Source organism: Canis lupus, chromosome 1 (assembly GCF_011100685.1).
Source record: "Canis lupus familiaris isolate Mischka breed German Shepherd chromosome 1, alternate assembly UU_Cfam_GSD_1.0, whole genome shotgun sequence".
In the NCBI taxonomy this organism is placed as follows: Eukaryota; Metazoa; Chordata; class Mammalia; order Carnivora; family Canidae; genus Canis; species Canis lupus.
The window spans coordinates 123,346,374-123,360,910 of NC_049222.1; the positions used below are offsets into that span (position 1 = coordinate 123,346,374).

Consider the following 14,537-nt stretch of genomic DNA (forward strand, 5'->3'; position numbering starts at 1 on the left):
ATGCAGCAGAGAAGAACCTTCTCAGGGGCTTAGGTAGAGGAGGCTCCTGGCTGTGGCAGCCAGAGTAGGACATTGTACCCTTTGTAGACATTGAATCTACAAATATTCATGTTTTTAATCAACTGTAGAATAGTTGTATTGTTGCATCGACAGCATCACACAGCCAATGTCTGACACATAAGCATAACCATTGTCCCCTGAGAATGAATTAATGAGTGATCATTGCCCTAAAGGCACTCGCAGAGGGGATCGTGATAGCCCACACTGGTCTCACCTGCTTTCCACGCTCAGCCGCCGCCTCATGGTGTTTTCGGATAGGACTGCTGACACTGGGCATCCTTCTCTGTTCACCTTCCCAGCTCTACCTACCGGGCGTGCTTTCAGCAGCAAGTCACGGGAAAACCTAACTAGAGAACCTTAATTGGGAGGTGAACAGCCAAGGGATTGGACAAAAAGGATCCAGGCCCTTCTCCAGCTCTGTTCTGCCATCCTTAGGTTGGATTTCATCCTTTCCATTATCACCTCATGTTTCAAGACAACAGATGCGCTTTCAGAAGTTGCATGCGTATCCCAAGCGGAAGGAAGCGAGAAAAGACAAAAGAAAACAATAACCATATCCATTTCCTTTTATTAGGAAAAAATAAACTTTTTTTTCCCCAGAAACTCTGAAGCAGACGTCCTTTTAGGTTTCTTTAGCCATAACTGCGTTATAAGACTGACTTTCACAAAAAGGAGTCTGGCCAAAAGATTGGTTTTTGGCAGATCATGTTGCTGCTTCAACAAAACCAGGGTTCTGTTAAAATGGGGGAAATAGATATTAGGTAGGCACCTAATAGATGTGTTATACCAAATGGACGTTAAAGTCCTTGGCTCCTGGGTCCATGTTTTCTACTTTGGTCTTTATTGAGAACCGCCAAATACCACAAGAGAGAACGAAGCACTTATTGGCCGGGTGGATTCCAGTGACAGCAAGCCAGGGAGTCTGTCCAAGGCTACAAATCCTGAAAAGTTTGTCCTTTTGATCTCTGGTACTTTCACTAACAACCAGACCTTCACCTTGAGATGAAACCACCGTGCTTCTGCCAAAGAGTGCTGCTTGGCTCGTTAAGGGCTCCCTTTAGCTGCCAAGACTCATCATCAAACTATCCTTGACAAATTTTAATTTTAGTTAGAGTAATTGGCCTAATACAAATCAGACTGACGGCCAGCTCTCAGAACAGCCTCTAATCATTCATAGTATCCATGCTACCCGAGGGATTCAAGATGACATCGCCAAAGATAATTATTAGAGGATGTAGGAGCTAATAATGAGGGCTAATTAAAGGTCTTGTTTCATGTATATTTCCTGCTTAAAGGAAGGAGATAGGGAGCTCTTGAGAGAAGCAATAGGCTTCTGGGGAAGGTAGCTTCCCTTAGAAATTTAAAATGACGTCAAGATTTTAACTACAGCAAGTTTCTGCACAGGGATAACCCTCATGAAGAAGAGAGTATAAATATTTAAACAACTTGGGAAAAACAGATTAATTAAAGGGAAAAGGCTCCCATGAGAAGCAGTGTATCATATTATTAAAAGCATAGGTGTGGCGTAAACGGACCTGGATTCGGATTCTAGCCCTAACACTAGTTTTTGACACCTTAGGCAATTTATTTTATTGTTATTATTTAATTATTATTATTATTTATTATAACCCCTTGTAGTTGGTTTTCTAATCTGGAAATTAATTTAATCTGGTAGGCGATGGCGGTATCTTCACCGAATTGAGGTAAGAGCTGACATGAGATAATAAATGAAAAGCACATAGCCCAGAGCTTGGCAAATGAATGTTCAGGGTAATTCCAAGGGACCAAAAGTGATTCATTTTGACTACAGCCTTGCTGGTCACAAGGGAGAGCATCAGGGGCCGTTGTGGTCATGGCAGGTTGAGATTCACTTACAGAAAGGCCTCCAATGCCGAACTCAGAGGGGCAGGAAAAGGAGCGGATCTGAAGGCAGATTTGTAAAGTGTGGGTGGCCCATTCTGGGGGGTTATGCCCTGCAGGGATCCCGGAGTTACAGAAGCAGAGGCCCCACAGGGAGCATGTCAATTTACCTTTGGAAACAGCTTAGACTAAAGCCTCTCTCTGCTGGTGGAAGTAGTGGTTGTACGTGCCCTGGCACATGGGACTGGTAGCTTTTCTCCTCTTTCAAAGAGCAAAGCTTATGCTTCTATTGTTTTGTTTTGTTGCTTCCTCTCAGTCATCTCCTAATTACCTCTGCACGTCGTGAAAATATCATTGAGTGGCGCATGGGAAGGTTAAGAAGTTCCATCAAATGTCAGAATGTGCCTGCCCTGTCTTCTCCTGCAGACTCCTGCCTCCTGTTTTATGAGGTACACCGGGCACAGACAGCAGTCAAAAATGTGCAGGGAGTTTGAAGCCCAGATTTGCTGCTCCCTGAGTAGTTGATAAATCACACGCTTGTCTCCTCCTCTCTACCAAGAAGATTTTCTTTCAAATGAAGTGCATGACCAGAGTCCAAAAGGGAGCCTCTCAACACAGAACAACTTAATGGAAGATGGTGGCTAATTGGTCAGCCAAGGACTGTCACCCCTAGAACCCCTGTGGCCAGAATAGCCCACCTACCTATTCAGAGCAATAACAGCTGCCCCATTAGCATTCCTTCCACTCCCTCTCCTTCACTTGGACCAAAGCTGGCATCATAAGGCGAGTTATGAACCAATGATTTGGTTCATGAATTTTTTATTTCCTCCTTGCTCTTAGTTTAGAACTATCAGCTACCCCTCCTCTTCCTCTAGGGCTCTATTTTTCTGTGACAGCTCTCCCAGACTAAGGCTTGGAGCCCTGGAAGTGAAGAGACCACCTTGAGAAATGGGACTGTCCTTCACTGCCCTGTGGTTGAGGGGTGACAAGGGAGAAAGCGTCTTTGGCACAATTCAGGGAGGGATGGAGATCAGGGAGGAATGGGAGAACTCACAAGTGGAGTTCATGACCCTCTCTGTGGAGGCTACCCAGTGCTGGGTGCACATCCTCACAAATGACCTCAGATGGTCTCTTTCATGGAGCATGCCCAGAGAGTCCCCTGGTGATTACTAGCTTCCTGCCATAGCTGCTAAAGCCCATTTACCCACTGTTAGTGAGGAATTGCTCACTTCAATTACCTCTTCCCGGCACCAATAAAGTGCATATTGGCAGCTCTGAGCTCAGCCACACACGCCTTTTCATGGAGTAGCTCCAATTTCCATCCACAGTGATTTTATTATGGCAAAATATTTTACTTCTGATTAACCTGAAATGGTTTTTAAGTCTCTTTTTGCATTGAGAGATCTGGGGAAGTCAGTGAATGGGTAGGTGGGCCATTTTGGGCAACAAATACAATCTTGAGATGGGGATTTGATCTAAAGCTCTTTAAATTCCTCTCCCAAGATTAAAATTCCTTCTCACTCAGTCCTTCCTGTTAGTTGAAATTTAACTGTTTCTTCACAAAATATCCCCTTAGGTCTTTATGTCGTAGTACAGCCTTCTAACTGCCTGAGGGTTTTCTCTGGAGGCTAGAATTTACTCTTTAGAAGGCCGAATGAGCAATTTAATGCTCTCCAGGAACAGTAACAATGAAGGATGGCTTGAGTAGCTGTAGAAATACCCTAGTCCCTTTTTCCCTCCAGTAGATAACCCTGAAGGGGGTGATCTACACTGGCTCTTAGGGTTCCCCAGAAAAATCAAGCTCTAGTTCCCTGAAGTAGTAATTAGCTCACTAACTCACCTTTTATTGGTTGCTTCCTACTCTATCTTACTTTTCTACTACCTTCCCTGTTTCCTGGAATTACCTTCTGAATAAAATTCTTGCTCTTGAATCTTTGTCCCAGCATTTGTTTCTGGAAGAGCCAGAGAGAAAAATGTCATCAAGAGGAATGAATATCTAGTCTAGGTCTCGCTACGGTAAGAAAGCTCAGATTGGGGATAAAATTTCTGAATTCTAGAGTAATGCTTTACACCAGACATATAACAGGACTTGATAGAAAATAATTCAAACGTTGGCCTCAAGGTTTAGCAAATTATATGTAAAGTCTTCCTAAAACTCATTATGAAATTACATTAAGATGCAGGGAGATCTTTGGCCTGAAGGTGCCTAACTATTTGACTTTAGACACAATGCTGAAAGGGATGTATCATTCCTTGCAATTCATCAGGTCTGATCATTAAAATAACCAGTGCAGACAGATCATAATGGGAAGTCATATGTCTTGGCAACTCAAGCCGATTGGGTGAGGATCAATTGTTTTTTTTAGTAACTTATTTTATTTAAATGCAATTAGTTAACATATAGTGTATCATTAGTTTCAGATGTACAGTCCAATAAGTCATCAGTTGCATATAACACCCAGTGCTCATCACATCACATGCCCTCCTTAGTGCCCATCACCCAGTTACCCCATCCCTTTACCATCCTCCCCTCCAGCAACCCTTAGTTTGTTTCCTATAGCTAAGAGTCTCTTATGGTTTGTCTCCATCTCTGATTCTGTCTTATTTTATTTTTCCCTCCCTTCCCCTATGATCCTCTGTTTTGTTTCTTCAATTCCACTTATGGGGGATCCCTGGGAGGCTCAGTGGTTTGGCGCCTGCCTTTGGCCCACAGCGCGAACCTGGAGTGCCGGGATTGAGTTCCGCGATTGAGTTCCGCGTCGGGCTCCCTGCATGGAGCCTGCTTCTCCCTCTGCCTGTGTCTCTGGCTCTCTCTCTATATATATGTCTGTCATGAATAAATAAATAAATAAATCTTTAAAAAAAATTCCACATATGTGTGAGTGAGATCATATGATAATTGTATTTCTTTGATTGACTTATTTCGCTCAACCTAATGCTTTCTAGGTCTGTCCATGTCATTGTAAATGGTAAGTATTTAGACTCTATATACACCACATCTTCTTTATCCATTCCTCTGTGGATAGACATCTGGGCTCTTTCTATAGTTTGGCTATTGTGGACATTGCTGCTATAAGCATTGGGGTGCAGGTGCCCCTTTGGATCATTACATTTGTATTTTTCAAAACGTTAAATGTTAATCACTGTAGTTGTGTCATAGACTACAAATATGAAAACATTTCCTTTATTACTTTTTTAGCTTCATCTCTGAATGACAGAATATATAAAATGTTGCTTAGAAATACTGGAAAACAAGAATTAAAGAATATCAGAGTTGGAAGAGCAATGGGAGATTATCTAGTTCTATATTTTTATTTTCCATAGAGAAAATTATGACCCAGAACAAAGAAGTAACATATCCAAAGTCACACAGAGATAGAGAAGGTACAAGACTTTGGGTTTTCGGACTCAGTTTAGTCTTTTCCTTCTCAGAAAATCATAAACCCTTTGGGAACAGTCCTCTATCTCTCCTTTCCCTCTCATCTTCCATAGTCCACACAGTGCATGGACATAGTAGAGCTATAATGCATAGATTAAAGAAGCAGGAACAAATGGTTAATTTTAAATAATTGACTGATTACAGCAACTTCTTGCTAGACACGTCTCCAAAGGCAAGAGAAATAAAAGCAAAAATCAACTATTGGGATTTCATCAAGATAAAAAGCTTCTGCACAGCCAAGGAAATAGTCAACAAAAGTAAAAGGCAACCTATGGAATGGGAGGAGATATTTGCTAATGTTTTACCAGATAAAGGGCTAGTATCCAAAAATCTATAAAGAACTTATCAAACTCAACACCCAAAAAACAAATAATCTAATCAAGAAATGGGCGAGAGACATGAACAGACTTTTCTACAAAGAAGACGTACACATGGCCAATAGACACATGAAAAAATGCTCCACAGCACTCAGCATCAGGGAAATACAAATCAAAACCACAATGAGATCCCCTCACTCCTGTCAGAAAATTAACAAGATAGGAAATAACAAATGTTGGCGAGGATGTGGAGAAGGGGAGCCCTCTTGCACTGCTGGTGGGAACATGAACTGTGCAGCCAGTCTGGAAAACAGTGCGGAAGTTTCTCGAGAAGTTAATAATAGAGCTACCCTATGACCCAGCAATTGCACTATTAGGTATTTAGCAAACACATCCTTGTCTACACTGACATAGATTTAAGGAAGATAAAACATAATTTGACATGTGAAATGACATTGCATTGTTTTAATTTTATGTCTCTATTTTTTTATTTTTTAAAAAATATTTTATTTATTTATTTATTTATGAGAGACACAGAGAGAGTCAGAGACACAGGCAGAGGGAGAAGCAGACTCCTCTCAGGAGCCCAATGCTGGACTCCATCCCGGGACCCCGGGGTCACGCCCTGAGCCGTAGGCAGGGGCCCAACTGCTGAGCCACCCTGGCTGCCCAATTTTATGTCTTTAAATATAAGTGATAGTCACCATGGTTGTTATTTGTTAATTGGTTATTTTATTTCTTGTTTCTTCTGTGAATTCCTTTCCTTTTTGATTAGTAAACACTTTTATGTATTAAGCCTTCTATGTATTCCATGTGTTGCAAATATTATCTTTTGTTTTCCATTCTGATTTTAGTTTTACTTTCTGTCACTCCAAAATTTAAAATTTTAATGTAATCAAGTCTGTCAGGATTTTCCTTCATCGCATTTAGTTTTCATGTCAAAACTGATGTTTTTTTCCTAAGGCAATAAATATACTTACTTGTGTTTTTTCCTATTGCTTTAAGAAAATTCAGCTTTATTGTTTATTTATCTTCTAAGATATTTAAAATGTACGTTATGTAAAATGCTAAGGTATTTAAAGTGTGCATCATGGTGATCTGATATGCCTATCCATCGTGAAGGGATTCCCTACATCTAGTTAATTAACACCCCCATCACCTCACATATTTACCTTTTTTTTTTTTTTTTTGGTAAGAACATTTAAGTTCTACTCTCTTAGAAAGTTTCAATTTATAATTGTTATCAACTATAGTCAACATATATTATATTAGATCCTTAGACCTCATTGATCTTAAAGCTGAAAGTTTGTACGTTCAATTTCTCTTCCCATTTTTTAATTGGATTTTTTTCTTTGGCTGTTGGATTGCAGGAGTCCTTTCTATATTTTGGATGTTAACCCTATAGCAGATATATTTTCTCACATTACTAAGGATGTCTTTTCATTTTGGGGGCACCAGATATGTGCACAAACTCCTTCCAGGGAGATACATACCAGTGACTGAATTGGGCCAGAGGGGGAGTGCAGAGAAAGTATCCACTGGCCTCCCTCATCTCCCTCATCTCTCAGGTGCAGTCAGCTCCTGGATGTGTGATAAACAAGAAGCTTGACTCTGCAGTAACTTCTGAAGTATGCAAATTGGGCTCTTTCAGGGAAAGATTGGGAGGTGGGTCTTGTGGTCTGCCCTTTTGGTCTGAGCCGGGGGTGGGGGGAGTATAGCCACAGTTGACCTTCATGAGCTTCTTAAGAATGGCTTCTTGCTTTGTTATAGTCTTAGGGGTCTCGTGGGCCAAGCCTCTTTGCCTTTCAGAGCTAGGTGTCCTGGGGCCTGTGGCTCCGGTGGAAGATTTCAAAGTTGGGGTTGCTAGATGTTGGATCCAAACCTTTGCTCCTCAAGGAGTAGTAAGGAGTCATGGGTTCCCTCCTCATTTTGTTTCTGTGTGGGGAGTCTTCCATTTAATGTGTAGCAGTTGCCCAGTTAGTTTCTGGATTCCTTTCACAGGGAGTTGCTCCATATGTATCTGTAGAGTTGCTGTGTCCATGAGAGGTGGGGGGTTCAGAAGCCTCCTGGGCTGTCAGGTTGGACCAGAACCTCTTCCTAGTTTTTTAAAATTTTTCTTTTCTTTTATTCTCTTTTCTTTTCTTTTCTTTTCTTTCTTTCTTTCTCTCTTTCTTTCTTTCTTTCTTCCTTTTGCATATAAATATTTCATCAATTAAGAATTTATTTTGGAAAAAATGAATGAGTCATGAATACTTTTAATTATTTCTTTTCTGAATCACTAATCTGATGGCCCAACTCTGTTAATTGAACAATCCAAGTTTCCTCAGTGAATTGAAATATTTAATTACCAGGGCCACTTAGGACTATTTATATACTCTATTTCTTGACAATTTGACTATAATGTGTACAGCTGTAGACTACTTTTTTTTTATTTTTTATTTTTAGCTGTAGACTTCTTTGAGTTTATCCTGTAAGAGTTTATTGAGTTTCACAGATATATAGGGAAAAGGTTTTCATAAAATTTTAGAGGTTTTTGGTCATTATTGTTTTAAATACTCTTGCTATCTTTCTCTCCTCCCCTGTGACTTCTCTTATGCTTACGTTGGTGTGTTTGATGTTGTACTACAGGTTTTTGAAGCTCTTCAATTTTCATCATTTCTTTCCTTTCCGTTCCTCCCTACATTGTTTAGAATCTTTAAGGGTGGCCAATATCCACCTCCTCACCTACCCCTGGAATGTGCTGTTGTTTTAGAGTTACTCTTTCTACTGATGGGGAGACAGTTTCAATGGCTTTCACTTGGTTTTCTTCTTTATAATCTCTCCTATATAAAACATGGAACTCCATTATGGGTGTTGGACTCGCATGGGAGTTAGGCACCCTCTGTATGTGAGCATTCTCTGGGTGGGCTGACCACTGGAAGATGACCTGGACAGCACTTCTGGCATCTGGGACAAAAGGTCCTCTCTTTGAGGGGGATCTATGTGGTGTATTCTTGAATTTGTGTTTGTCACATAATGTGATTTCATTCACTAAAAACTTTTATATACATACCTGAATATAATACACACACACACATATATTTCCAAATATGTAAGAAAGTACTATATTATAAAGCATATTAATTAAGGAATAATTAAAACTACCTGTTTTTGTCTTAGTTTAGGTTCCTACAGAAGCACACTCTAATTCAAAGACTTTAGTTGACATTTTATTTTGGAGATGAATTCAGGAGGCACAAAAGTGAATGACTAGAAAAGTGAGACAGAGGTATGTAAATGAATGAGTTATTAGGGATCCATCTGTCCAAGGGCCCTGTGAGAACCTGTATGGAATATACCTGGACTTGTCCATCAGAAGGCAGGGAAATCAAGGCATTTATTCCTTTCTATCACTATTGGTTGAGGATTATCCCTTGTGCTCTGATGCTTGCAGATCCAGTTTACACCCCCACTTGGTGGAGTTGCTCTGGTGTTGCTGGAGAAAGTCCTCAGGCAGAGAAGAAGAGAGGTGCAAATGCTTGAGACAGGAGGAAATCATCTGTCACACTTTCAGGTGACCTCAAGTGAACTGAGGGAATTGAGCCATCACTGGTATCTGCTATCATCTTGTAAATGATTCTGGAAAGACTAAAGTCTCCAAATATATTGAAATAGGAAAATAATTTATGTAAACTTCCACAAGCGAGCTCTGCATGGTGGCATGGATAATTTGGATTGAAGGTCAGTTTCAGGTCTTGTACTATTCAGATATATGACGTCACCATCCAGAAATATGTGGAAACTTGAGCAGTTGGCCCAGCTATACCATTTTTTCCTCTCAGTAGTCACAGGAATGCTTGGTTAGGTCCAATATGTGACCAGCAGGACCTTGGGTACATCTCTAGTGTTGGGGCTCTTGCCCCTTGGCTTTGGTTTAGAAACATGTCCAGCATCATGTCTTTAGTACCTATTAGTCAAGAATCACTGAATAACTGCCTTTTAAATCACGGATTCCCCCGTTCTATTTTCTATCATGATTGAATTATAATTAGAAAGCTTTCTTGATGAGAGCATCCTTTAGAAAAATTAAGAGAAAGTCTTTTTTTTTTCAAAAAAAAATTTTATTTGAGAAAGCATGTGAGAGAGGGCATGAGGGGGTGGTTAGGGACACAGACTCCCTGCTGAGCAGAGAGCCAGACTTGGGGCTTGATCCCAGGATCCTAAGATAGGATCTGACCCAAGGCAGATGCTTAACCAACTGAGCCACCCAAGTGTCCCAAAAAAGCCTCGTTTGTGTATGATTTAGTATGAAAGGTAGACCCAATGGCTATGGTAGATAATTCAGGGGGGCTAGAGAGAGAACACAGGTTGCTTTCCTTGTGGTCTATTTTCAATATCTTGGATTTAGGCAGGCTTGCTTCAAACACTTTCCTTGATTTCTAAGTGTTCACATGAGTGCTTACACCTGTGAGTGTGCATCACAGTACCACACTGCCTGGGGGAAGAGCATCAAGCCTCCAGGATGGGTCATGACAGTGCAGGAGCCTTTGTGATGCAACAAAGATGCAGTTGGTAAAGAGTCTAATGAATCTGGCATTTTCAACAAGGAAACTGTGTATATCACATCTCCTATTTCCCACTTACTATATTTCTTTCAACTTCACAAATGGAAAACTTGAGTTGACCTCATTCTAGGGCTCCATCTGTGATCTCTGTCCACAAAAGGATGGGGTTGATTAGGAAGCAGAGAGGAAATGTGGTAAGGGTTAACTGAACGCTAGCTCTTTCCACAGAGTGATAAATTCCCTGAGTGGAGACTTTTTTGAGATTCTGGAACTCTGTGATGCCTTTTTTTTTTTTTTTTTGTGACGACTTTTTTTTTTTTTAAGATTTTTATTTATTTGAGAGAGAGAGAGAGCGTGCGTGTGCACATGAGCCCGGGGGAGGGGCAGAAGAAGAGGGAGAAGCAGATTCCCAGCTGAGCAGGGAGCCTGACATGGGGCTTAATTTCAGGACCCTGAGATCATGATCTGAACCAAAGGCAGATGCTTGACTGACTGAGCCACCCAGGCGCCCCTCTGTGATGTCTTTTTAATCATGCCACCTTCTTTTCTGGGAAAGGCATGGTGATAATTTGTGTGTGGAGCTCATGACTTAGCCGCTCCCTCAGCAGATCAAGGACATTTGCTCCATATGTTTGCTTTCATTATTAATAGCATGTTCACATTTCAGATGAATATCATGCCAAATTAACCTAATTATGCATGGCAGCTAATTTTCTGAGTGATAGGCAAGTCTTTACGGACTTTTTTTTTTTTTGTTAATTGTGGAGAACATTCAAATTGCATCTGTGAGGTTTTGGTAGAGATAAGTGAGAGAGAGATAACAATCTGGTGGGCTTCCAGGAGGAATCCTCTAAAAGAGGGAAGAGCTGTTGTCCTTTCTTTTTTTTTTTTTTTTTTTTTTTTTTTTTTATTGGTGTTCAATTTACTAACATACAGAATAACACCCAGTGCCCGTCACCCATTCACTCCCACCCCCCGCCCTCCTCCCCTTCCACCACCCCCAGTTCGTTTCCCAGAGTTAGCAGTCTTTACGTTCTGTCTCCCTTTCTGATATTTCCCACACATTTCTTCCCCCTTCCCTTCTTTTCCCTTTCACTATTATTTATATTCCCCAAATGAATGAGAACATATAATGTTTGTCCTTTCTATTTAAGGAGCTCATCTGGGCATTTAAGGTAACATCCTTTTCCAGACTTACTCCCTATTTTCTTCCCTTTGTATCCTATTTGCTCTGTCTCTGAATCACAACCCAATCAGGTATTTTCCAAATAGGTTTGCCTCGGCTATTAACTGGAAACAATTGCTAATGGTTACCAGGAATCAAACTGAGAAACTCTCTGGGACTGTGTCTCATTTGAGAGGAAACAGCGTGGCCAGTTTATGATGTCTGCTCATATTTGCACACTTTTTCACTGTTCTTGATCTCCGAGGTCTCAGCCCTACTCTTGCCATCATCTTTTCCCATCTGGACAATGCCAATGCAATCCTCATTACGTCCCTGCTAACATGTTTGTCCTACCCCCACTTCCACACAGCTGCCAGATACCTGCTCAATCTTGCTAGGAATACAAGGACTTGGGGGTGCAATTCTTCATTAAGTAGACCTGTCCTGTGTATTGTGGGTGGTTTAGCTCCCTGGACTTCCCTAAATGCCAGTAGTATATACTCAAATCATTGTGGCAATCAAAAATGTCCCTACATGTTTCCAAATGTCTTCTTTCCAAATGTCTAAGGGGTGACCATATTATGACTGTTGAGAATTATTGCCAACATAATATTTTATAAGAAAAAAATCTATCTCATCCTTGGTTAAAATCATTTAATGATAAAAAAAAAAAAAACTAACAGTGAATGTTTCTATGACGTTAGCATTTTTCTTAGGATGAATTCCAACTCTTCACCATGACATTTAGACCCTGTTTGTTGATTGTGTTTCAATCACCCTGACCATGTATTCCAGTACCATATCAAACCTGGAAGCCCTGGGGCCTTTTCTCCATATCTGTTTCTATGCTTGGAGCGTCTGTCCCATCCCTTCTCCATAATCCTAATTTTCCCATATGGGCTCCTTCCCTTCCTTCAGGTCTCAGCTTACCTATCATGTCCTCAGACACCTTACCTGATTCTGATCACTTTATATAAGTAGGCACCCCTTAACCTTCTTTTCTTCTGCCACTGCCTCATATTTGTTATTTTTATAGCACTTTCTCAATTTGCAATCCTGCATTCATTTATGTGTTGACTTTATTATTTGTCTTCTGTCACTAGCTCCATAGGGCAGAGATGAAGTCTATTGGATTCATGACTCCATGACCAGGATGATATCCGGAGTTGGCCGGTGACCGTGGAGACATCTAACGGGTTTGAAGGGATCTTCTACAGAAGGGAGTTAATTTCCCAGATGTGTCAGGGGGATACCCAAAGCATTCCTACCCTAATTTGGTGCAGCAAACTTGGCAGTAGGAACAAATGGATGGTACTCTGGTGCCTAGTTACCAAAAAGCCTGAGACAGCCCTCCCTAAGTGGCAAAGAAAAGCACTTTTGTATCTAAATTTGGAAATAAAGAGGACTTTTGGGTCTGAAGGAGATGTGTGGATCAGAGTCACTGTGGATCCACTGCCTCCTCCTTACCAAGATTCAATAAGATTCAGTGCCCTATCTTTCACCTCCACTCTGGGATACTTGAGATCTCCTATCCAGAAAAATAAGGTAAGTAGGAGAAAACACTGACTTTTAATCCTGAAATTTTTGCATTTACTTGGCAAAGAATGGGTATATGTGGAAGTAACTAGATTAAGTTTATGCACCAGGCAAAATGGGAACTTAACTAAAAAATTGAGTTCAGTTATAGAAAGTTACATTTTTGCACATTGAGTTTTATGACTGAAAGTTCAAAACACGTGTAATGATAATAAATGTTAATAACGGCAATCCTGATTTATACTTTATAGACCTTTATATAATCATATCTGTTTGGTTCTTACAATGACACATTGAGTTTGTGCTAGAACTGGGCTCTGGGTCCAGGTGTTCTCTTTCTGGCAGCCTCTCTCCTTGTTACCAGGCTCTGTGCTGCACCCTGGAGCTCTCAGGGAAGATTAGAAATTTAGATAAAATAACATGAAGCTTGTTTGTTTCGGAATCCAGAGTTGGCTGCCTGCCTAAATACCCATTGCGTGGATCTGCCTAGAAGAGGTGGGTGGAGATCTGGGATCTGCAATTGACATTTACTGGAGTCTTCTGGGCCACCAGAAGCTTAAGATAACTCAGCGCTTCTCCTTGACTTCACTTAACCAAGCTCCAGAAGCAGGGGTGGCTGGCTGGGTTACTAGCAACCTTTCTGGCAGAAGAGTTTGAGACTGAGAGAGTGCTGTTGGTAGCTATGGGCTGAGACTGTATAGCAAACAACCCCTTGTTGAACTCAGAGACTTGAAGGAGGCTCCTAAACCTCTCAGTACTTGTGTGCCCCACAGGGGCCCAGATGGAGCATTGCTCTGTGTGAGCCTCTCATCAGTCCATGGGCACCCATTAAGCTGCTGGTTCTAGCACCAAATATTACATGTTATTACCAAGGCTCTCTCAAACTTGGGGTTGAATCTTGAAATTAATACTAATCTTATCACCAAAAAGAACATTTACTGAATACTATATGTCAGGCACCAAACTAAGCCCTTTCCTGTATTAGTTCATTTAATTCTTGTAATAATGCAATATAGGAGATAATCACTATTGCCTTTATTTCACTGATGATGAGACTTTTGGAAATAATATCCAAAGTCACACAGCTGCCCCTTGATCTGTCTGGCTATAGAGTGGTATTCTAAATCACTTGCAATCATAATCATGGCCATCACAGTTGCCACTATATGTCAGTACTGTGAGAAGTGTCTTATGACTAAGGGAAGCTCTACCATTACATTGTGGGTAGGCCGGCAGACTTTCACGGACAACACATTGCTGCTGACAAAGCCCTAGTGTCAATTATTGACACCTGAGCTGGATTCATCAGTATAAGAATCAGAGGTGTGAAGATATCACAAAGGCCTGAGCTGTCCTTCAATTTGTGGCTAGACTTGGGCTTTGGGAAGGGGCTGATAAACCTGTGTTGCTGCTCCTGTGAGCAGAGCAGAAGCTGCATATCCACTTGGCTCTCTGGTTGAGGCGCCTGCAGTCACTGAGAAGTCTATAGGCAGGGTAATCCAGAATTGACTGATTTATCTCTGAAAACTGATTATTTTGCCTACTGGGTATTGCTATCCCCATTTGACAGATGGAGAATGTGAGACCCAGAAAACTTAAGGGAGGTATCTGAAGAT

General features: G+C 41.0%; 2 long non-coding RNA genes across 6 annotated transcripts in view; one reads left to right on the top strand and one right to left on the bottom strand.

Annotated features, from left to right (window-relative positions):
• The window catches only part of LOC111098499, a 37,584-nt gene that overhangs the window by 7,761 nt on the left and 15,286 nt on the right, over positions 1 to 14,537 (bottom strand). For 3 of the 4 annotated variants that reach the window (XR_005354836.1, XR_005354835.1, XR_005354834.1), the window contains exons 3-4: positions 3,825 to 3,872; positions 275 to 547 (exon numbers count right to left, since the gene is read on the bottom strand). This is a non-coding gene — a long non-coding RNA (uncharacterized LOC111098499). The remainder of the gene's footprint in view (positions 1 to 274; positions 548 to 3,824; positions 3,873 to 14,537) is intronic. The other variant, XR_005354837.1, reaches the window with a different exon arrangement.
• Positions 10,267 to 14,537, top strand: part of LOC119869839 — a 60,490-nt gene continuing 56,219 nt past the window's right edge. For both annotated transcript variants that reach the window (XR_005354838.1, XR_005354839.1), the window contains exons 1-2: positions 10,267 to 10,414; positions 12,489 to 12,930. This is a non-coding gene — a long non-coding RNA (uncharacterized LOC119869839). The remainder of the gene's footprint in view (positions 10,415 to 12,488; positions 12,931 to 14,537) is intronic.